The 25,524-nt window shown below is 37.7% G+C and overlaps 2 protein-coding genes and 1 long non-coding RNA gene across 3 annotated transcripts in view; 1 reads left to right on the forward strand and 2 right to left on the reverse strand.

Moving 5' to 3' along the window:
- The window catches only part of LOC134546197 (microtubule-associated protein futsch-like), an 843,281-nt gene that overhangs the window by 735,644 nt on the left and 82,113 nt on the right, over positions 1 to 25,524 (reverse strand). The window lies entirely within an intron of this gene.
- Positions 1 to 25,524, forward strand: part of LOC134546199 (angiopoietin-4) — a 386,489-nt gene that overhangs the window by 335,845 nt on the left and 25,120 nt on the right. The window lies entirely within an intron of this gene.
- On the reverse strand, positions 2,356 to 8,902 carry LOC134546193 (uncharacterized). The gene is made up of 2 exons (XR_010079095.1): positions 6,364 to 8,902; positions 2,356 to 4,137 (listed from the first exon to the last, which is right to left on the reverse strand). It is a non-coding gene; the product is annotated as an uncharacterized LOC134546193 (long non-coding RNA).

Below are 25,524 nucleotides of genomic sequence, written 5' to 3' on the forward strand. Positions count from 1 at the left end.
TTGGACCCTGCGCATAACCAGGTAACCATTGAAAAACGTTATAGCTCCAGGTGACGCTTTTTCGATTAACGGCGAAATAATCATCTGAGTGAGAAAAGTGTAAGAGTAATATTTTTCATCATTTGGGAACAGCTACATTTTGATATATAAATCTTAAAGGCCAATTTTTATTTATTTTTATTTGTTGACATTCAAATAACACACAAGACTTTACGACCGCAGGTCCAGAAGTCTTGAACGATAGAATTTCGAGCCCTAACGACGTGATTTAGCCGGAAGACAACCCTGAGATAAATTTAATTTGACTTTTTTTTTCAACATAATCTTAATATTGGAACTTTTGTTTTGTTGTGTCCGACGTATTGGCAGCGATCAGTTTGTTTATTCTAGGCCCCCCTTTCATACTCATTGTGCATAAAGTGCTGGAGTGGTCTAGCTTATGTAAACAGCAATAATAAATTCAATACCATCTTGGTTTTCCATTATAATATATTTGTTACTACTTTACTAGATTCGCCATTCGCCCGTCACACATAATTTTTCTATTTCCAGTATCTGTTTACATATTTTTATTTATGTTGATAGCCCTAGTTTTTACAGTTATGCACCTTACAGAGTCACATCTGTAGTCCCCTTATTTAAAGGTAAAGTTAGAGCGGCTATTTGCCTTTTTGTTTTCATATCTCACAAGATTAAGAAACGTTTTAAAAAGCCACGAGATAACGAGGAAATTTAACTAATACTTAATTTAATTTTCCCATTATATATATATGTATATATATATATATTATCACGAACACCTAGCCGGTGCCACCGCCATTTCTGTCACGATCCACCTTCAGAGGGGGGGGCGAGAATCGTAGCTCTTTACATAGAAACAACTCGCTTGGCATCAACTAGTCTTAACTTCATAAAATACTTTACTGTACCTAGGATCATAGGTTCGTCATCCCGTACAGGATGTCTGGTGAGAGCTGAACTAAGGAGATTTTGCAAAATAACATAATACTTAATTAAAATTATTTTATTCTTAAAGTCAAATACTCAACATCATTTTAAAGAACATTTAAATAGCAGGATTACAATTTAAAACAATAATCTCTTTACTTCCTTAACGATTGAACGACCTTACAAGAGAGAGAATGAGAGAACTTCACTAAACACTTCCCTAGTCCTTCCGAATACCTCAAATCATAATTAATACTTAAAATTAAAACAAAGATAAGTCCATACTCACATTTTCCGAAAAGCCTTTCTTGATCGATTACTTTAAAAAAATAACGTAGGGGCCTCTCCTGCCCTTGAAATCCCGAACGAACATTACATTTTAAAAACTATGACGCGTGACCCCTGACGAGGGCCATAGCCTCCGCCCGAAAGCTTGACGACTACATTATGACCTAACTTAAATTAAACGACTCGTGGCCTCTGGCGTCGACCATAGCTTCCGCCCGAAAGCTTGAATTCCTACATCACGAACGAACTAACAACTCGTGACCACAGGTGAGACGCATAGCCTCCGCCTGAGTGAGCCTGAATTCCTACATCACGAACGAACTAACAACTCGTGACCACAGGTGAGACGCATAGCCTCCGCCTGAGTGAGCCTCCGCCTGAGTGAGCCCCGAGTCACCACTCACTTGCGCTTAAATTCGCGCGCCCTGCCGCGCCTACCATAACAAAAGCTCGTTATTGAAGTCAAATTTACTAAACAACTAACTAGAACATCTGGGAAGACTACCCCCCCTCTACCCCGATGTGCAGGCCACACCGCGCGGCTTGTTACGACAGCGCGCCCCAGTAACTGCGGCCCGTGGCTGCGCCAGCGCGCGGCCAAACAAACAAACAAAATTCTGCAAGCCCGCAGCGCGCCGCGCCGGCCCCGTGCCCCAATTACATGGTCACGCCACTTGCGCTGACGAGTGAACAGAGCAGCCAGCCCAGAGTCCCGTCAGTAAAGTCCCTAAATTTGATTTCAACAACCCTGCAAAATTTCAACCCGCGACATAACCCTCCCCTCACAGAGCTCGAGCCCCATCGAGCTACCTCAAAATTACAAATTGTCTTTTTCCATTAAACCATAACTATAAATTCCTCATTTCACAAAAATAATAATTTTCTTAGTTCCTTGCTGTCTGAACATACATCTAGATTCTGCATAAGATTTATTTTAAAACAACAAGTATTCATAAAATTAAATGTAAAACTTTTATCTGGTTTGTTCTCACAGGAACCTTCAGAGGCTCGAGTTCTCAATTCTAAAAAAATTGTTCTGTTAGTGAAGCTCTCTTTACAAATTAAATTACTGTTCTTAGTTTCTCAGTATTCGTTAAACAATGTGCAAATTCTTGATAATTATTATTTTTTTTTTTTTTTTCGGTTTCCGTTTATTACCATACTTCTTTCGTTCTTCAAAAAAAATTAAGTGTCCTTACAGTGTTTCAATTAATTAAACTCTTATCTCGTGAAGGTTGGTGCAACTCCTCGAAGTCAGTGTTGTCGAGAAGAGTAGCTCCCTGGGCTGGCCATCAGCAAACACCACTCAACTCCAACAGCTACTGGACTGGCTTCCAGGGCAGCTCACAACTTCTCCCCACATCTGCTTCGGAGTTGTGCCATCCTCATCACGAACAGATTACAATTCTGAAACATCATCAACAGGCATTACCATCACGCCTGACAAATACAAAACTAACTACTAAACTGCAATCGATGGGCAAGGATGCAAACACACAAAAAAAATAAAATTAATTAATTCAACTGCTAACATAAAGTATCCCACCCTTAGCATAATCTAATCAGGCAAATAATTTGATAGGAAAAACTTAAGGAAGGGAAACATGACCTCCAATGATTTTCCCTAACTCTTGAGTCTTGATCTTCTCTATACAGCAAATAGTCCCCACGAAGTAACTGGGTTGAAGGTCACTTCACATGACCCACCCATAACCTTTCTACTCTTCTTTTCTTCTGGGGGCAACCACAATGCCCACCAATCTCTCTCCATGGTGCCGAACCAGCTATCCCATGAGAGTAAACAACGTAGTCAATAGGAGCGCAGAGGGGAAACACCAATCTCTGGCTTGTCGAGTCATAAAACTGCTTTATCTTCTTCTTCTTCTTCTTCTGAGTAAAACATCTGATTAATCTTGCTACTATTCTTCCCAACAATAAAAAAAAAGTTCATCAGGTATCTTCATAAAAAAAACATTCTAACTAATAATAAGTCTTTTTCTTCTTCTATTCTGTTAGATGTAATAGAAGGCCATGTTAGGGAGGTTATAGGGAAAAAGAGTGGCCAATTCCCACCCCATCACCCACCTAGATCATGACTAATTAACTTTTAAACTTTCTATTTCAAACAAATAAAAAAAAACCAATTTTATTCAAATTTTTAAATTATAGCTACTTTTCCTTCATAACCTCAAAAGCAAATCAATAATTCTAAATGAAATTGTGATTTACTGCATCCTTGTTCCATCCGATCTGTTTGTTTATAACCTTTCTGGTAAAGTATAAAATTTTCAAACATTACTAATTCAAAAAAAAATTAAATTCTGGTGTCCTTTGAGTTACAATTAAATTTACTATTTCTTAGCTTGAAATAATTTAAGTTTTCAAAACTATTTCATTGTCTAATTCACAACACCTAAAAATCAACTCAAAACAACAAATCATCAAAATCAATAAGATCATCTGACCTACCTATCAGTACGGTGAACTTGAACTGTTCGTACACATTTATAATAAGCTATTGTATTGAAATTCCAACCTAAATAAGGTTTAAAAAAAACTACTAATCCCTCTGTAAATTAAGAAAATTAACTTTAAAAATTAAACTTAAGGTATTAGTTCTTTTTGACAGCTACCACAACTCACTAGTTCCATTACATTACTATAACCTAAAAAGTTCTGTAAATAATGTTTATAACAAAAAAAAACTCCAGTTACTGTCTTCCATAAAAAAAAATAAAACTTTACATGACCTTATTAATCTCCACTTGTAAGTCCATGGCTGCCAGCTTTCTCTTCTCTTGAATCTTCAGTCTTGGCTCTTGTTTCAGTGATCTTGTATCTTGTCTCTCGAACTCTTGTCATCTTGTAAACTGGACTGCTGCTCAGCTCATCTTAAGGAATCTGTAACAGTTTCAAAAATACATGTTAATTTAAATTACATAATTCCTGTTCTTTGGTCCTAAAAAAAAAATTGTATTATTAGTACACATTACCCTGAAACAACATTATTATTCATTGTTTATTACTTAAAAAAAATGCTTTACCATAAAATCCTTTTTTGTTCTTTTCATTAGGCCTATTTATTTTCCTTCTTCTTAATTAAATTCTGCTTCAAATGTTAATCTTAACTTAAGACCTACCATCTATTTATTATTCATTACCTACATTATTTATGTTACCCTAAAATTCCCATAAGTTTCTAATACTTCCTATCAAAGACATTCTCTCTAAAAAAAAATTTACTTGTGACTCTTAACTTAACAAACTTAAAAAAAAACTTTTACACTAGACTTAACTTATTATTCATTCTTAGTTACTAAATTTCTATATGTAAACTTTAGTACTTACAAACAAAAACTGCCTATTTCTCTCTACCTCTTAATCTCTTTCAATTATTACAATAATAATGTTACCTTGCATCTTTAAACTTTCTTCTTTTCAATTAAATTAGACATCTCATAACAATAAAAATTCTGCCTATACTCTTCTTATGGGTGTACAAACCAACAACAAAATTTCAAATTCTCAAGTTTCCTTATATTTAAATTATGCAATGCACATAACCTCTGTGGTGCCTGTACCCTTTTAGGCCTACCACCTTCTTCTCATCATGACAACTACTATTCCTCGGGGTCTGTATTCACTGTTCCAAATCAAATATCTCAAATAAATTAAAAACAAATTTATTATTTTAAGAAAACAAAAATTTACATTGAATTTACTATGGAGCCTGGAAATCTTAATGTCTCACAGCAGCTAACATGACTAAATCCCATGGAACCCCAGGTTTACCTAACCTGTGCCCAAAAATTTAAGCATACCAGGCTTTCCCTGCACTGGTTTTACAGCATCACACACTATTTAGGGCCCCTGATCTGCCATCAGTCCCAAGGAGTTTTCCCACAACCCCTCTCTACACAAGCGCCTACCGCATTCCTCTCAATTGGCTATCGGTTTTACGGCATTCTTTTGGGATCCGACCATCAAGTTAGGGCTAATCGAACACTAAACCTCCATACTTCCAAACTAATGTAAATCAATTAAATTTTCTCTGTAAATTCTAAAAATCAAAAAAAATTATTCCAACATGCCAAAGAAACTTCCAAAAAAAATTCATAATCTTATCTTCAAACCATTAAAATAAAAATAAATAGATTACTCTGTTTTCTCCTTAATAACTGTAAACTGTCAACAAATATCATGTCGTAAATTTTAACTATGCTTACTGACTCTTAATCATAAAATCTCATTCGTCCTAATTAATAAACAACCAATTTCCTTGAAATCTCACTGTATCTCTCATACTCAAACTCCACTGGCTGAATATCTCAATAAATTCAAAAACAATTATCTAAACTCTTAAAGAAATTCCTCCCCAATTATTCAAACTTCTTCACATTATTTTATTTCATTACTTAAAACACCTTACTCAAAAAAAATTAATTAATTCCCTTCCATTATTATTTGACCAGAAAAAACTTTCTCATTAATTAATTTATTAAAATTCAATTTCACATTAGGCAAGTACACTAACTCTCTACAGCAATGTTTCTCATTTCCCTCCTTCCTAACTGAATCCAATCTTACTTAATCTCCAGGGAATTTACCTCACAAAATAACCAAAAATTTCACTGTAGTGCCTATCTGCTATAGGCCCACTACACAGGGGGCTCTAACCCCACCAACAAACTTCATTGAAATGGTACCCTATCCCATACAGGATAGCCACTTCGGTACTACCATGGGGAACTCCTGCCCCAAACTACTAACAACACTCAGGATTCTCCTAACCCTTAATTCACGTAGATAGCCCATCTCCTATGGGTCTGTTCTACAATCCCTACTTCCCAGGGACACAACACCTCACCTTAGGGTCCCTCGCCCTAAAGAAAACATTAATTTTGTCTCTCTGTTCCCTTGGAGTAAATTCCCTCTACACACAAAAACTATCCTTCCCACTTTTCTCAATGCTTATCGATTTTATAATGTACCTCCTTAATAATGTTTACAAATCCCAAAAAAATATTTTTAAAACCGAGGTAGAATTTAACTAACAAAAACATAAACAACTTACAACGAAACACTTCTAGCCTATACATCATACACTTCTTAAATTAAATTACTTACATACTGAAAGTTCCTCTTCTCCTAAAACACACTTAAATTTAAATTTATTTAACCAATAGTCTATTTTCTTATCGCTAAGTTACCGTACAGCTGATCAAAACAAGGTCACGGCCTGTCCACGTCTCCGTATGAGCCCGTGACGTCACCGAATTCCATCAGGTGCGCCAACCCTCGCTTGCGGTTCCTCCGTTCTCCGCTAGGTCTCAGCACCTCCCCGTCACGTGTTCACTCTGCCACGTCCACTGACGTGTCGTTCTGAAACAACTCTCAACATTTTTCTAATTAAAACAAAACATCACTATAAATTCTATAACTCTCTTTTACATAAACTCTCGTTTTCTCTTTAATTCCTTTCTAACGTTTATCCTTCCCTCGACTGATTTAATTCGTACGTCTCGTCTCCTACGCGCACGAAAACAAAACAAACTTCTCTTGAAAATAATTCCTATTTACGAAAAAAACTTTATTTTAAATTTTAACTCTCTTAACCTACAATCTTAAAATTAATTTCAATTAAATTAAACCACTTGCATTATCTCTATTAATCATTTAAATTATAACGTATTCTCCTCACGTAAAAATCCCTGATAAACTCAACGACTTAAAACAACTTATCACTATAAACTTTATCCTTACAAGTATACTCAAATAAACATCTGTTACGTCAAAAAAAAAATCTCAAAGACTTCCTCCACTATAGACTAAAATTCCGTAATCCTCTCCTCAAGTAAACTCTTAATAACCTGCTATCAGAAGCTGAAACTAACTTAATAATAAACATAAAAATCTACCTCTCTCTCTCTCCAGAAATAGAACCTATCCGGCGAACTCTACCATTTCTATCACGAACACCTAGCCGGTGCCACCGCCATTTCTGTCACGATCCACCTTCAGAGGGGGGGGGCGAGAATCGTAGCTCTTTACATAGAAACAACTCGCTTGGCATCAACTAGTCTTAACTTCATAAAATACTTTACTGTACCTAGGATCATAGGTTCGTCATCCCGTACAGGATGTCTGGTGAGAGCTGAACTAAGGAGATTTTGCAAAATAACATAATACTTAATTAAAATTATTTTATTCTTAAAGTCAAATACTCAACATCATTTTAAAGAACATTTAAATAGCAGGATTACAATTTAAAACAATAATCTCTTTACTTCCTTAACGATTGAACGACCTTACAAGAGAGAGAATGAGAGAACTTCACTAAACACTTCCCTAGTCCTTCCGAATACCTCAAATCATAATTAATACTTAAAATTAAAACAAAGATAAGTCCATACTCACATTTTCCGAAAAGCCTTTCTTGATCGATTACTTTAAAAAAATAACGTAGGGGCCTCTCCTGCCCTTGAAATCCCGAACGAACATTACATTTTAAAAACTATGACGCGTGACCCCTGACGAGGGCCATAGCCTCCGCCCGAAAGCTTGACGACTACATTATGACCTAACTTAAATTAAACGACTCGTGGCCTCTGGCGTCGACCATAGCTTCCGCCCGAAAGCTTGAATTCCTACATCACGAACGAACTAACAACTCGTGACCACAGGTGAGACGCATAGCCTCCGCCTGAGTGAGCCTCCGCCTGAGTGAGCCCCGAGTCACCACTCACTTGCGCTTAAATTCGCGCGCCCTGCCGCGCCTACCATAACAAAAGCTCGTTATTGAAGTCAAATTTACTAAACAACTAACTAGAACATCTGGGAAGACTACCCCCCCTCTACCCCGATGTGCAGGCCACACCGCGCGGCTTGTTACGACAGCGCGCCCCAGTAACTGCGGCCCGTGGCTGCGCCAGCGCGCGGCCAAACAAACAAACAAAATTCTGCAAGCCCGCAGCGCGCCGCGCCGGCCCCGTGCCCCAATTACATGGTCACGCCACTTGCGCTGACGAGTGAACAGAGCAGCCAGCCCAGAGTCCCGTCAGTAAAGTCCCTAAATTTGATTTCAACAACCCTGCAAAATTTCAACCCGCGACAATATAATAGGATGTTGGTATGTATGACGTTAATAAACACTGAAACCTTTTGACCTATCGTCATGAAAATTGGTATACATATATATTGAACACGGAGAATATTTTCGCAATATCCATTTTGCTATATCTCGCCGCTAGATGGCGCTGCAGCGCATCAACTTCTACACCGTTCAACAGACTGCCATGGGTAAAATGAAAATCATAGGTCACAGACATTCAAACAGCAATTGTGTGTCATTTCTCTATGTCCAACATACTGTAATATAACGCTATCTATTTGCTTTACTCGTGGACAATATATCACCCTGTGTTCAGCCCGGGCAACGCCGGGTACTGAAGCTAGTTACAATATACAAAAGCGCATTTTTAAAAATTAAACTATAAATTAAATATACTTCACTGCAGTAGGCCTAAATAAAAATGCACTTGTCTGAGCAATTTACAAGAATAAGAAAGCATTTGTGATTAAAACAGCAATTCTTAAATCCACACAACTTAGGATTATTTACGGCCGATGACCTCATCTTTACGTTGTGGATTTTTTAACTAGAATATTTTATTTTGTTGCTTTTATTGCACTATAATCGCAAAACCGGAATCACGTTGCCTAAAAACTACTTCCCTAACAGACGCTAATAAACACATTTACGACGGTGCACAAGAAGGATACAAAAAAAAAGCTAAACAAATGTTTCCAGAAAGGCAATACAAAACGATAAGAGGATAAATAGTAATAATGTGCTAGCGCAGTGGGTTCGAATTCGGATAAGGCATCAATGATAATTTACAATCGGCTACTATACTTATAGATGTAACAAAGTTACATTCTTTTTTTTTTTTTTTTTCACAGAAGAGCTGCACCACAGAGTGAGGAAAAACACTGCCATAACAAAAGACAATCTATCCTGAATTCTCAACGGGACGAGCGAGAGCAGAGGAGTCATTGCGCATGTGCAGAGTACCGAAGAATAGCGATAATAAAAATACATATACCATAATTAAATAAATTTAGGAAGTGCGAAAGCCTCTTTGATAAGATTTGGTGCTTATAAGCACATTAGGCACACGAGATATTTTTATTGTACAATAACATTTCAACTTTTTGAAGTTATACTTCTTTAGGCGCGTTATGAAAAAATGATGAGAGTGAAATTTTAAGATGCGCGCGCATCACTGTAACACAAAATTAACAGGTTGAAGCTGCCCGTTGAATCGCTCATTAAGTCTCGAAAAAAAAAAAGCTACCAACAAAATAGAAATAGAACCTCAAATAGTCGCGCATGTTGGCACGCTCGTCGCCTCTGATCACTGTTTTCATATTTATAATATTTATCCACATGTTTCTAGTTTCTAAATTCACAATACGTGTTTTAGTTTCATACAAGTGCGAATTATATATGTGCTAATAAATTATATTCAGTAGTGCTTTAAATTAAATATTTTGATTAATATTATTTACTATTCGTAAATATTAGTAAAAAAAATTGTGCTTATATACTTTTTCAAGTGCTCCAATATAATTGAGGTTAACTATCCGTATGTATCTTTATTGATATAAATTAAAATATTATTATTTAATATAGTTAATACAAAATATTATTAAATTTGTAATGTTAAATATTTATTATTCGTTATTTAATATTTACAAAATAAAGAAATAAATTTAATAAAAAATTTGTGATAAAACTTAAAATCGAACAACAAATTAAAATATCAATTATTAATATTTATTATTAAACTGAATAAATAATAAATATTTATAAAAATAAATGAACAAATTTAATGAAAACTTTTTGATAAAAATGAAAAGTTTATATTAAATTAAGATAATAATTAATATTTAAAAAATGAATAAACTTAATTTAAGTTTTTGAATCTATTATTTAATTTATTTTCTTTTAAAATATTAAATAATCAATAAAAAATATTTAAAATTAAGAATCTTATAATATTTACTACAAATTATGTCATACATATTTATTATTCTCTAAATTTTATTTATTTAATTTTTCAAATTTAAACTGAACTTTATTGACTGTGTTGACTATCTATTTCCAGCCCTTTTATTATTTTATTGTAATTAATTATTTTCATGCCATTAAAAACTACTTTTTAATGATGCCAAAGAAGTATAACTTCTCACGCGCGTACATAAATACACGCACCCATTTTTTTTTTTGTTCCCGATCCGGTAGTGGATTTTTCACTCGTGGAAAATTTCCTTCCTGAATTCAAAACTGCTTGTTGTGTATTTATTCACCCACACTCTGCGGAAGGCAATGGCCTGCCACTGCAGAATCATCTCGCCTAGTACACCGTGGCCATCTCTACACGGCGATGGCTGGGGATTTGAAGCAGCCTCCAGGCCGATCGACCCATCGTCATAATATCCAAGCTGCACATCTCTGTTGAGATTAAAGTTACAGGAATTATGTTCGCAAGTCATTAAAGGCATCGCCTATCTAGGCACAAACACAGACCTTCAGAATAAACCACGCGATTTGAAAACTGGCCAAGATAGAGTGATGTTTGTTTATGAAAAGCATTTAAGAATACGCTGGGGGCGGATTAGTATTTTTGAAACTGTATTTTTAGGAGAGTGAAAATGGCTAAAAGGCGTGTTTTCAGAATAATTTTAGACATGAAACGAATGATACAGATTCTTTTAAGATCTTTATCTTCATTTCTCCCTCATATAATGTTATGGTTACCGCTCAAATTTCATAGTTGTCCTATATGCACGACGAGAAGACTGCGCGTCAGTTCTGAACCTTGCGCGTAGAGGAGATACCATGCTAGAAACACCAGCGAGTGTCGCACTTATATTTCCTTATATATAGATCATGTGTAAATACTTGGAGGTGCCAAGGAGAGTTTTTATGGATAAGCACCCCCCCCCCCCCCCAGCCCCCGCGGTTCTTCCACAACAAATCCTACCTCGCGGCTGTGTTTGCAATTCAGATTAGCCTGTTCGTCCCGCCGGTATTTGCACAGCCACCTCACTAACACAGATACACCTCTGACTATACGGGTCCCTTAACAGGCAACTCCACGTTTTCGTGCGTGTAAAGCTGTGTTTTGGGAATGTTTGCTCCGATACGGGTGAGAGGAGAAATGAAAGTCTCCCTGAATGCCTTTCTCGCATCCCGGCCTAGCGAGCCGAGAGCTTCTCGAAGCGTCTCGCATCACTTCAGTGAAGGAAGTGACGGCAACCCTGCCGCCTAAAACGTTGAAACGTCTCGTAGGATAAGTATTTCCAAGGTAGCTCGCCCGACTAAGACCGATTCATCGCTGGAAAATATCCGGTGTAATCTTTCCAACACTGCACTCCTCTTTATATACGGCATCTGCTAGAAACACAAAGCGACTTTCTAGTTTTATTTTTAAAAAATTTACAAAAAACAGGCTTGTTTATCTAGTTAATGCAGAACTAGAAAAAGTTTCTAACATGGCTGCAACTGGCAATGCAATGCACAAAGACATTCAAATTGACTACAGACTTTCACTAAAACAAATTACACATATTGTATATATTATACAACAAAATAAAATGTTTTGCCACGTTTCATCACATTTAAATTTAGTTTAAATTACAATAAATGTATTGTTTAGCAACTGTCATTGACAGTTTAATGAAGAATTTCGTAACAAAACGTGTGTCTATATGTAGAAAAACTAAAAATTCGAAGTTAAAATAAATTTTATGTGGTCTTATGAACCGAAAATAAATAAAATGCTGCAATTTTTATATAAATATCTTTAATTAAAAATAATTTAATACTATTCAATATAGTACACCCAGAAATATTTTTGTGTTCGATTTAACAGTAAACTATTACCGCACAGATAAATGTCAAAATTACTATGTAACCACGGAATCGTTTAAATACATATTAACATTCACTGAAAGTTTCTTACGAAAATAGAGGTTTTCTTATTTTAATTTTCGTATGGAACATATTGGAATACTCAATCAATATACTTTAATTCTTTTCTTGCCCTAAACGTAATTCATACTTTTTATAAGTTACGGCAGTTGTCGATTATTTTTACCGATAGGTTCTGCAAATGTCAACACACTCCAAATAAAAGAATAGATGGGAGTAAACACTACTGCGTGCTATCCGAGGCAGCAACGCTATCACGGCAAACGCCCAACCCACGCGGGCGACAAACTGCCGAGACGCCCGCAACGACGCGCAGGCTGCGAGCCCGCGGGACAGTCGCGACCCTAGTTGTTTCATGTTCCGTCCCGGGGAACCGCAGGACAAGCGTGTAGAGAAGGGGGGGGGGGGGGGGGGGGAAGAGAGGGGCCTAAACGAGGGACAAGGAGGCGAGCGGAAAGCTGTTCCACCTCCCACGAACCGCTCAACCCAATGAACTACCATCTCGTCCGCACCACGCGGTCGGGATAACTGCGAGTTCACCAGCCATTATATTTAAATACGCTCCTGGCTGTGCAAATACTGGCGGGACGAACAGGCTAATCTGAATTGCAAACACAGCCGCGAGGAAGGATTTGTTTAGGAAGAACCCGGGGGGGGGGGGGGAAGGGGGGGAGGAGAGGCTACCCATCGAAACTCTCCTAGGCACCTCCAGTTCTTGCACATGGTCTATATATACGTGATGATAAGTGCGACGCTCGTTGGTGTTTCTAGCATGGTATCTCCTCTAAGCGCAAGGTTCAGAACTGACGCGCAGTCTTCTCGTCGTGCATATAGGACAAATATGAAATTTAAGCGGTAACCATAATATTATATGAGTGAGAAATGAAGATAAAGGTCTAATGCAATGCCCATTAGTTCTCAAAATAATCTGTATCATTGGTTTCATGTCTAAAAATATTCTGAAAACACGCCTTTTAGCCATTTTCACTCTCCTAAAAATACAGTTTCAAAAATACTCATCCGCCCCCAGCGTATTCTTAATGCTTTTCATAAACAGACACCACTTATCTTGGCCAGTTTTCAAATCGAGTGGTTTCTTCTGAACCTTTGCACACCGTATTCGTGCCCAGGTAGACGGGGCCCTTAATGTGAGCCAGATGCCCAATATTGACGAAGTACTTCGCAACATTTGAATAATATTACGAATGTAACTACACAGTTACTGTCTAATAATACAGTGTGTTGCATTATCATACCACGCTGTTCCCAGTTGAGCATCACAACAGCGTGTGACAAGCTTAAAAAGATGTTCGCTTGTGTTTCCGTCTTTCCACACTCACTTGGTGGCATGCTTATACACTAGGGTTCATAACCGGGAAATCCCGGTACCACAAGAACCGGGAATTTAAATTCGATTCACGGTTCTTTCGGTACTTTCGACATCGACACCATGAAATTTAGTTTTTATTGCGCACTAGTTACTTTCATTTGACACTCTCCACCGGCGAGGCGGTTGCAGCGGGTGAGCGTGGCAAGGGGAGTGTGTGTGGCGGTGGACGGGCGCTCTCTGTCGCAGGCGGTGTTCGGACTGCTGCGTGTGTGTCTGTGGTTGTCGCGCCAATAGTCTTTCAATAACCAAATATTTTTTTTAGTTTATTCATTCCTTTTAAGTTATTAATTCTGTAGTTTTGCATGCGTTAAAACAATCATTTGTTTAAAATATTTTCCAAGGTTAATTATTGAGAGTAAGACTGAGAATAAAGTGATTTGTTCACGTTAGTAAATACTTTTTGCAAAAAAAAATTTGTAACAATTTTTTTTTTACCTTTTGTCACTAAAACTTAATTAAGGGTGCTCAAATAATGACGCAATTTCACAGGAATTTGATCGTTGGAATTTATAAGTTTTAACCATATATAATTTACCAAGAATAGATTATCAAAATTTCATAAGATAAATTAGACAATCATCGTCGAAATTTAAGTTTAGGTTGTTTTGAAGAGTTTTTCTTTAATTTTCTTAGGGATGGCCCCGGAACCACTTTCCTCCCTATTTGGAGGGTTATTCCAAATCCCAGGGCTACCCGACAAGGGCCCTCTCAAAAATATTAGGGTCCCGCATAAACAAATAGCCGAGGACCCCGCAAAGTCTATATCCACCACTGTATGTGTATGAGTATTAATGTGGTCTCTCTCCCTCTCTCTCTCTCTCTCTCTCTCTCTCTCTTTCTCTCTGTGTGTTTCCGAACGGGCACCCACAACAAATGGAGCTTTCTACGCGCAACGGGCGGCATCTCCGTCGAAAGAAGGGAGAGAGAAACTTTGACCGAGAGCTCGAGCGTGACTTATAAAAAGTGTCGCACGCCATAGCGCGTCGTGCGTTTAGGTCGAGGGAGCAGGAGAAAGTCGATGGAAGAGCAATCGACTCGAGATTGACACGCGTACGCTACTATATAATTTATTCAAAGGAAACTAATATAAAAACAGAGAGCGGTATTTAATCCTACTAATATTATAAACGCGAAAGTTTGTAAGTATGGATGGATGGATGTTTGTTACTCAATCACGCCAGAACGGCTGAACATAGACCACATATTAATATGAAATTCCAGTCCTAAGGGAGTGAAAAAGTGATCATTTCATTTTATAACCAAAAAAATCATAGGTCATAGACATACAAATATTGAGTGAGGGTCATTTCTCTATGTCTGCCACACAATTCTACACATAGTAAGGTCTGGCAAATTCAAAATTTTCTCCTTGGTGAGACCAACCCGCTTAGTGGAGCTCGCAGCGCTAATAACAGTTTTGTTCTTAACTTCGTCAATAGATAGAGTTGCCTTTAATTTTAAACGCACTATCGTTTGATGCGTTTGTCATGTCTTTAATTTTCGTTTGTTTGTGCCGTATGCGTTCATCTGATTGCGATGAAATCTTGGTGAGTTGTTATGCGCATGCCCGTGAAGGTTTCTGAGACGGTATAACTATTTTGCAATAGTTGGAGCACGAATCGTTTCAAAAAATGTGTTAATTTCATATTATATAGCGGCACTTCGTCTGTTTTTGTTGAATAAGTGCTCACGCATGACACAATTCATTTAAATATAAAAGAGAGATGGAGATAGAGTGATATATATATAGAGTGAGATAGAGAGACACAGAGAGATAAGTTGAGATAGAGCGAGGTATAGAGAATGAAATGGGTTAGATAAAGAGAGATATATAGATGTATAGAACTATAAAGAGATTTATATATCGAAGAAATAGAGATAGTGGGAGGTATATATGTAGATATAAAGAGATAAATAGAGATAGAGACATACATAGATATATATGTAGATAGAGATAAATATATATTTAGAGAGATGGATAGATGATTTGAATATGCGTAACTACTTCAAACATATTACAAAACAAAACTGAATGAGGCATTGCAATGCATGCCAAGCATTAGCTAGATAATGAATCTTTTCAATATTAGTAATCTCTTATTTTTCAGCTTTTTTCTATAGTCCTTTAGAGAGTCTAGATTACATACAGGCCACCAATTTTGAAATATATACAGGTAAATAAATATACTCTGGCAGAACGTCTGTCGGGATCTGAAAGTGATATAAATTAATTTTCACACTTGACATTCAAATTAAGAAGACAATTACTAACTACATCTGATTTCTAAAAAGGTCTCCTTCACCCTGTGTTCAGCCCGGGCAACGCCGGGTACTGCAGCTAGTATATAGTATAGTAATTTAATGTAGTAGGCTACGTATACGACTATAAGCAATAAGCACTACCATTCCGTAACATAAAACTGAAAAAAAAAAAATACAAATAATCATATAAATAAAAATAACGAAGTAACTCAATTCAACAATCTACACATATTATCTATAATCCGTAAAACTTTTACTGCAAACCCTCGATTAAGTGATTTCCACACTTTCGAGACTAATAAAACTTAAAAAAATATATAATAAAACTTCACTCGAAGCTAATGACATAACAGTTTTTTTTATTGACAATCATATAAAAAGAAGCTAGCTTCCGAATATGAAGTACGGGATTGGAACAAAGGCCCTGGCAGCAGGGCCGGTGCAAGGTAAATTGGCGCCCTAGGCGAAAAACCTTAATTGCCCCCCCCCCCCCCCAAACACCCCCGCGGCCGGACACCCAAAAAAAACTTTCCTTGCCTCAAAATACATCACGTAAGCCTAAGATTTTGTCAACAATAAATGTAAGCAGGCTTGTGTTCTTTTTTTTTTTACTTTTTTTCTTATTACAAATCATAAACAGGTCACCGTGGACTTTAAATAATTACTTATATCAATATAAACATTCCAAACTGTTACAAAAATCCATTTTCATCTAGTTTCAATAATCGTTAAACATATTATATCAGCTGTTATGTGTCGTGCTGCACCGCCCCCAGCTACTTGGCGCCCTAGGCGGTTGCCTAGTTCGCCTATATGGACGCGCCGGCCCTGCCTGGCAGGCATCTGTGGGGTTAAAATCTCGTTGATAAAGAGCTCATTACAGACCAGTGATGCCAAACTAGCGGCCCGCGACATCGTTTAGCACGGCCCGTTTAAAGAATATTACAATAAAGAGATTATCAGGTAGCTTGTCAGTATAAGTCGCCTTTGTTTGCATATGACAGTAAGCTGACGTCAGGACTGTTCCTGATCACCTGAACTGTAGCCACAGCTGAGTTTTTTCCGTCTAGTTTCTCCAGGGTTTTTTTGAGGTTATGCTTCTTTAGGTGCGTTATGAAAAAAATGATGAGTGAATTTTTAGATGGAGCGCACCATGCAACGAAATTTTCACAGGATGAAAAAAATTGGTTACATAAAAAAAATTATAGATGTGCTTTTAATTCTTATACTTTAGTGATTAATATTGAATCCTGATACAAATTATTAAAACATTTATTAATCGTATATATAAGTGATATATATTGTGTTTATAAACTTTTTTAAGTGTATTTATAAGTAAAGGTTTTTTTCTCGTAGGTATAATTTATTTGCATTATAAATTAAAAATACATTATTATTTAATAAATAATTAAAATTAATAAATTAGAATAAACATTCAGAATATTTATTGATTTACATTATTAATTAAAATCTACCTCGAATATTTTACTAAATTAAATAATTTTCGAATTTCATACAGGAGTTCCGCAGCTTGGGAAGGGATTTGCACGTTTCAGTGAACGAAAGATGCCGCCATTGCGAAATTTCCCACGCAACTGACGGGATTGAACCATCACCTGGGCTAACTGTCAGCTGACCGGAGGGAACTGAGGACGACGGGCAGAACTGCGGCTACTTCGGTTCAACGTACAGACATGACCGATAAACTCAGCGTATATGGCGTTCTTTTTACATCTTCTCCAGAAATATCACAGAATTTATAGTGACATGCAATTGCAGCGACGCCAGGCTACCGCCAACACGAGGAATATATCACTGTGTATTCTTTACCAAATGCAAAATAAATTACGAGATCAATCATTGGGTTCACTGATAAAGTAGTACCAGGTAGTCGAATTGTTATCGTCGTACGAACTCAACCTAGATTTTCCTCTCTTGCGCATTACGCACGATCTGTAATCGATCGGTAGCAGGCGGGTCGATGGGGCCAACTAGGCGTGGATTCGATTCCCCGTGGCAAAGGAAATTTTAGTTTCATGCTTCGAGACTGGCTTGGTTTAACTTTAGCGTTTGACTAGTCAATTTTAACGTTTAGATATTTTTAAAAAAAATGGATGCTTCATATTGCTCAATGTGGCCAGCGAAACCAAGAAGCGTTAACTCCCTGACTTCTCCAGTTTTTTTTTTTAAATTGATTGGTCACTGACAACATATTTATAATATTTCCACATAAAACAACCATTAGAATTATTTGTACTACTTCCATAGTCACTACGTACTTTCGGATTCTTCAATGCTGTGGGAAAAAAACTGTTTACAAAATAACAAGAATCCTGGAAACTATGAACTGTGAGCAATCTTACATGACACTCTTCTGATGCACTATCACAGATATAATTCAGCCTCACATACCTAAAACAAAAAAATATATAATACTCTATTCACAAAAAAAAATATACTTGGCACACCAGCATTGCAACGAACACTCAACCAAAAATGCAATACGCCATAGCACAGTTAATGGATAAGCGGTATAGGATTATCCTTTGTGTTTTTAATTTAAACTATTACCTGACGTACCATGTACCTCCCAGAATTTTCCCTGTTTCTCCAGAAATTCAAAATTCCCTGAAAATGCCATGCTTTCCCTTATGTTGGGCACCCATTTGTCGCAATCATTAAAAAAAAAGACTGGTTTACATCTACGATGCTTTTACAAAACAAACAAACAAAAAACGCCTAAAATACAAAACTCAAATGCCAAGTCACCCGACACGAAGTCTGAGAGAAAAAGATAAGAAACAAAGAGATAAAGAAAAAAGAAAGAAAAAACAAAGAGAGAATGAGGAAAAAATACAAAAAGCAAAGACAGAAAAAGACAAAGAGACATAGAGATAAAAGAGTCAAAGGCCAAAGAGATAAAGAGAGAAAGTGACAAATGATAAAGAAACAAAGAGAGAAAGAGAGTATGGGTAATAGCAATCGACGTCCCTGTCGCAGATTAGCTCGCGGATGTTTCACGAAGCTCGTCGGGCTCGAGAACCAGCCCGCACATCGCAGGAGACAGCGGACGAACAACTCGCACCCAACTCCCCGCCGCGCCGTCTGCTGGAACCAACTGGTACCAGGCCGAGCTACACGGCGACGACACAAGCAAGAAGTGAGAGGACGGTATCCGCTCACTCGATACAACACGACACGACACGACACGACACGACACGACACGACACGACACGACACGACACGGCAACGGGAATGGTCACAGCAGGAGGGGAAGAGAGAAGTTACAAGAAAGCGGTTTGGACACGAACGAGGCGAAGAGGACATTTCAATCAGGCGGGGGTTGAGTCCGGACAACCAGTTTGCGGACTGGCCCCCATTCGATCGATCCATCTTTCGATCGGTCGATCAAGAGAGACCAGGAATCGACTACCACTCAACCGAGTATACGCTCGTGCCGGGCGCAGCATAAACTGAGCTCAAATACAATGAAATACTACAAACTAAGTTACTAGAAAGATAATTCTCACTAACATTAGCAGCAAATCAGTATCCAAGGTGTACTCTGAAGAGAAGAAACGGACACTACCCTTGAAACATGAGTTATTAAACATTTTTACTAATCACGTGCATTGCCTTCCAAGCTGTACAAACACAGCAACGATTTAGAAATAAATATGTTCACCTAAGTACAAAACTACATCCGGATATTTAGTCTTTCCATCCCATAAATCATAAATACTGCTTTTATAATTAAAACGTACAATTGTCTATAAAAATAAATATTAGCCTATACTCATCGTGGTTATTCAAACTTATTTTCAAAACTATCGAACTTCAATAGAACTGATTCATGCTCCTGAAAAATATTCATTTGAACGCGAATAAACTTCTGAATGTTCGCCTTATATTTCAACAAGCAGTCATCTGTGGCGTGTTGCCCTGCTTGACAAAGCTTTCTAACGCACTCATCCGTGTAGAATAGAACTGCCCATTATTAGGAGAATGTATTTTTTAAGAAAAGATTTAGAGACCAGCCGAGGATTAAAACACTATAGCGTGGCTGTGTTTCTTTCAGGTACATACGTATTTACTGTTGGTACACGAATCATAGCCATCCAGTGTGGATGCAAACGCATCCAGAATAGCCCGGTCAAATAAGGCAATTGCTTTTTTTTTTTGAAAACGGTCACAAATTACAAGGAAGAAACTGCTGGCGTACCTTATTGAGTCCAATTACCTTTTAGATTTTTTTGCAGCCATAAAAGTCTGTCCATAAAAGAATGTCACAGTTTCAATGATATATTATAACAGTTTAATTTAGACTATTCACAACAAATCATTTTTTTTTAAATTGAAGGTAAACTAACCTAGTTTTTCTTACAAATGTTCAATATTTGTACCTTACTAGTTATACGGCACACATCCAAACTAAAGTCCAATCCTTCCCACACTTTGGTTAACAAGTCCGGAGCAATGGAAGCAATAGCCTCATCAATTCTGTGTCTCAACTCTGGAAAATCTTTAGGTGAAGGCGGAACTTAGACACGATATTTTATAAAACCCCGAAGAAAAAATCGCATGGCGTTATGTCAGGTGAACGTGGAGGCCAACGAAAAAAGAGCTCTGTCGTCTCGAATTGCCTATACCATCGGCAGATGTTTTTGCCACACTGGGGGATCACAATTACACTTCAAATGAAACGCACTTTGAACTGAAATTACATATTCACTCTTAGAAAATTGCAGAACACAAAACGCTTTACTCAGGAGTCGCCTTTTTTCGTAGATGGCGCTGCATGCGAGAAAACAAAAAAGCTGTACTTGCGCACACATTTATCTAAAGCTGTTTAAGTTACACTTTAATTGTGACCTTGAAACAACACACTACAACGCTTATAGTTGATACTACTAAAAAATTTGTAACTGGGACGTTATTTTATGGACATACTGTATTATTACATACCTACAAGGATTGTATGATCATAAGTTCGAACGCTGCATGGATCCGCCTGGGCAACGAGAGTTGAAGGGCGTGATGTTGTGTTTCTCCGACCCACAATGGAGCCTGCTCATACTTCATCGGAACAGTGCGACGCGAGCTTGCGAGAACTATGCAGTACGGCTTCTTTTGAGTGTAGGGTAGGTTACATGTCAACACAATCGTTAACAATACCCATTATAAAGTAGGTAGGTATCTTAGTTTTAAGCTCATGTGGATTTTCCATCAACACACACACACACACACACATCAGGCCAAACATCGAGCTCCTTGTTTATCCAGTAGCTGTGTCGCCCCGAAGAACATGCTATATAACGCCTGTTGAAACGAAACTTTTTTGTGTCTAGTAGTCAGTGAGGCCATTAAATACGGATGAATACAATAACACAATTCATGAAACTTGGAGAGAAACAACCATTGAATTCCAAGCATTTTATCTTAATTGTTAACACTACCGCTACTATATCTACTTAATAAAAGTGCAACATTGACTGACAGACAAAGGACAGCTTAAACCGGTGGGCCTAGAAGCATGAAATGTAGCATATGAGTTCCTTATGAAACGTAGGTGAGCGCTAAGAAAGGATTTTTGAAAATTCATCCTCTGAAGGCGTTAAATAGGGGATGAAAGTTTTGCTGACATGAGACGAAACATGAAATGCACAAGAGTTATCGAGACAAATTTCCAGGGCCAGACCTTGAATAATGGTAGTGACCATAAAAAGAAATAATATGGGTAGCGGGATCCACACTGAGCCAGGAAGGAACTGGAGCCGCGGACAGCGACACACGCCGCGCGGATGACGAGGCGGACCGTACCTGCTGGCTTGCCGGTGAAAGGTTACGGCAGCACCTACAACAACACTCTCCGGAGCGACGGCGCTTTCCTTTTAGTGGGATGGCCCTCCAGATCACAAGAGCACAAGTGGTCGACGCGGCAGATGTGGCTGAGGTCTTTAAAGTGGTTGAGGTGGTTAAAGTGGTTGAGGTGGTTAAAGTGGTTTAGGTGGTTAAAGTAGTTGAGGTGGTTATTGTAGTTAGGTGGTTATTGTAGTTGAGCTAATTGAGATGGCTGTGAAGATTGGGGTGTTTGTGAAGATTGAGATGGTTGTGGAAATTGAGGCATTTGAGATTATGTGGTTAAAATGATTGAGATAATTGAGGTGATTAAAGTGGTTGAGGTCATTGAGATGGTTGAAGTGGTTGAGGTAATTGAGGTGATTAAAGTGGCTGGGAAAAATTATAAGTAATTGTTTCCAAACTGGGAAAAAAAAAAAAAAAAAAAAAAACCATTTTATTCATAAACTTCAAAATGCAGGCAAGGAAGTAAGTACAATGTAGTAAGAACAAAACTGAAGAGCGCTTCGGAACTAACACATACCACACAAATATTAATTACAGAATGATATGCAACAACAGGAAAGAGGATGATCACTTTCGATGAATCCTCGGTAGATGTATTAGTAAGGCAACTCGTGTTACGTTTTTAAAAATATTATTTCAACAGGAAAGATTGTTTTAATATTTTTTGCATACGTCATAGTTAGAGAAACCTCAATGTCGGACAAAACAAAATGAATATGCAAAAACACAGAAAAAAGCAGCCGACATCCAAATTTATATGCAGACTCCACACAGAATTCCGTGACAGCAAATAGAAAAATTGTCACTGCACCAGACGAACAAAAGGTAGCAATAGCGACAGTGAATAAGACAAAACCCCGACCTGATCAACATAGCAAAAAACGATCTCAAGGATAATACTAAACAGATGATCTTGGCCATACAACGGCAACACAGACGCACAAGCGAACCCAACTTCTTAGGTAGCCTACTGTTTACGTCTGCGCTGGCGTAAATATTTGTAAGTCACGTCGCTGGGTTCGCCTGTACTGTGCGTCTCTTGTCGTGTTGTCCAGATTATCTGTTTATTGTATGATCTTTAGTTCGTCTCTGTCGTTGTTTTGTCCAAGGTAGGTTTTTTGTCTTTATATACTGCCATTTTTGCCACTTTCTCGTTCATGTCAGCCCACTGTGTTCGTCTGTGCTGTGACCTATATTTTTTATGGATATTACTTTTCACTGAATTCTGTGTGCAGTCCATGCATACAAATTATGTTTTCAGCAGATGTTGGCTTTTTTTTTACGTGTTTGCACATAGGTTTATTTGTCCGCCATTTACATTTAATGACATAAGTGTAATTAGCAATGGCGTACGTAAAAAAATTAATTAAACCATCTTATTTTACTTTAGAAAATAATTGATTTAAAGTGGATGAGTACTGCAGAGGTAAACTAAATAATATTATCATTACTAAAGAAATTTTAACCATGTAAGCTGTTCTCGTTATGGAGAGAGAAAAATATCAGCGGAGGGTAAGACGCCAGGCATACGGAGTTGCGTCACATCAGTCTGCAGACTGACATCTTCAAAAATAACTGCAACACACACACACACACACACACACACACACTCTCTTTCTCTCTCTCTTCCCCCTCCTTATACCAAAGCACGTTCTAGCAACGAGTAACAGTTACGGTTCGTGACTTAATTTCATCCTTCAAAGCATGCACGATCTATACCCTAAGGCATGTAAGCCTGGCTCGCCTCAAAGAGCTGAGACTAGCGGGATAATTTCCCGATAGACTGTACTATTGGGATGGTGAATCGAGAAAGTATATTTTAATTCTGATTTCAGACAAATATTGACCCATTTCGTATTATATGTATGTCATTCCGCAGCCTCTGACTACAGTTTACGTTACGTAACTTGTCTCAAATTTGACAGTTCTAAAAAGTAGTACCAATGATATACGTATCCTTCTGCCACTGCTGTTCTGTCAACAGTGTTTGTAAACTTTAAATAGTTGTCATTGTTCGTGGGGGGAAAAAAAATCATGCGATGCTTTGCAAAGTGACATTTGGACAATGGTTAGAAAGGTACTACTTTTGAAAACTGTCGGGATAAAAAAAAAAAAAAAAGAGCGCGTGTAACTCAGTACACATGATATAAGTGAAACTTATTAGGCAATTCAAACCTACCTATACTATAAGCATAACGTAAGGTGTAAAACGGCAGAGAGAGAGAGAGAGAGAGAGAGAGAGAGAGAGAGAAGAAAAATTTCTAAAAATACCACTACGCGGTTTTTTGTCTTTCATTTCTTATTCAAGTATTTAAGAATTCTAACCAATAAAAATAAATTAATAAACATGAATTAACAAAATTATTGCTCACTTCAAATTAACTGTTCAGGAATTCCAAAATGATTTATCAATCAATAATTATTAATTAACAACAAATAGTTCGCACTGTTGAAATACTCACACCATAAAGAAACACTTGGCGTTTACTGATTCTTCGAAAAATTCTGCCATTTGAAACACGCAAAATCTCTGAATGAAATATTAACTTCTTAAAAGGTAGCGCTATCTATGCAGAAAACGCAGGGACTGTATCAACAGCGCTCTCTACGCTGCTGGTTGAACAAGGAGGAATGCGAGCGCAATGGTAGCAAATATAAAATTCAAGGCATTCACAGCTGACTGTATAGGATATCTATATCTATTTTCTGAAACAAGGGCTTGCGCACACACTCTGTATTATTCTTTCGTTCATCTAGCTCTCTCTCTTTGTTTTTTTTGTTTGTTTTTTTTTGGCGGGGATCGAATCATCGCACAAAGAGGAGAACGAAAACGAGCCCAGCAACGTATATAGCAGATTGCTCTCTTTATATCTGTTTGGCCCAGTACCTTTCTCTTTCTGTCCTTTTCGCGTCAGAAACTTTTCACAACAATGTTTCACGAAAACGTTGCATTAAAATTCGGCCCTGAAATTTTACTCTCATCGCGTTCAAAGAAGTTTCACTTCAACAAGTTACATTTCACATAAAGTATAGCCTATTATACCCAATGTTAAGGAAAAATACAACAAACACGCCATGATCCGTGCAGGAAATGCTGAAGCTATGTGTGTCATCCCGGATCATTTTTTTAATAAGGGTGTGTTCGGTGGCTTTCTCGTGACGCCCGTAGTAGCGGCTGTCACTCACGGCCACAAACCTCTGACATTATCCGGCAGCAACCGAAGACACGTGCACTTTCCCGGTACACAGGGATGAGAAGTCGGTGAACGTGTAGGTGACGCCTGCCACAACTTTCTTCGTCCACAACAACCAATCTTAGGGCTGGTGATGAACCTTCGCATTAAAGTTTCCGTATTCGCTTCGGTATGTCATCTCATGAACGATGTTTCCAGGAACATTACCATAAACACTCGTGGCTTTCAGAGTCATTGCAGACAGGAGTAGTAAGTATAGGAATGGGGCTCCTGTTACAGGCTTCTAGGCTGTGGAGCCTGTGGAGTCGGTCTGCCATCTTGGATTGTGACATCACGGCGGCTAACTTGGATGCCAAAAATTGCCAAAAATGACTCAAAATTTGCCCAAATTCACAAAAATCCGCTAAAATGTTTAAGTTTTTTTAGGAAAAAAAATCCACCAAAAAATATTAAAAATAAATATTTCCCTACTTTGAGGGAAAAATTCCCGTTTTGAGGGGAAATTTTACATTTTAGTCCTCAAAAAATACCAGGATTGAAAATTCTCCATTGAGCCTTCAATTCCCCAATTACAAGTC

The sequence above is a fragment of the Bacillus rossius genome, chromosome 1, assembly GCF_032445375.1.
Source record: "Bacillus rossius redtenbacheri isolate Brsri chromosome 1, Brsri_v3, whole genome shotgun sequence".
NCBI lineage: Eukaryota > Metazoa > Arthropoda > Insecta > Phasmatodea > Bacillidae > Bacillus > Bacillus rossius.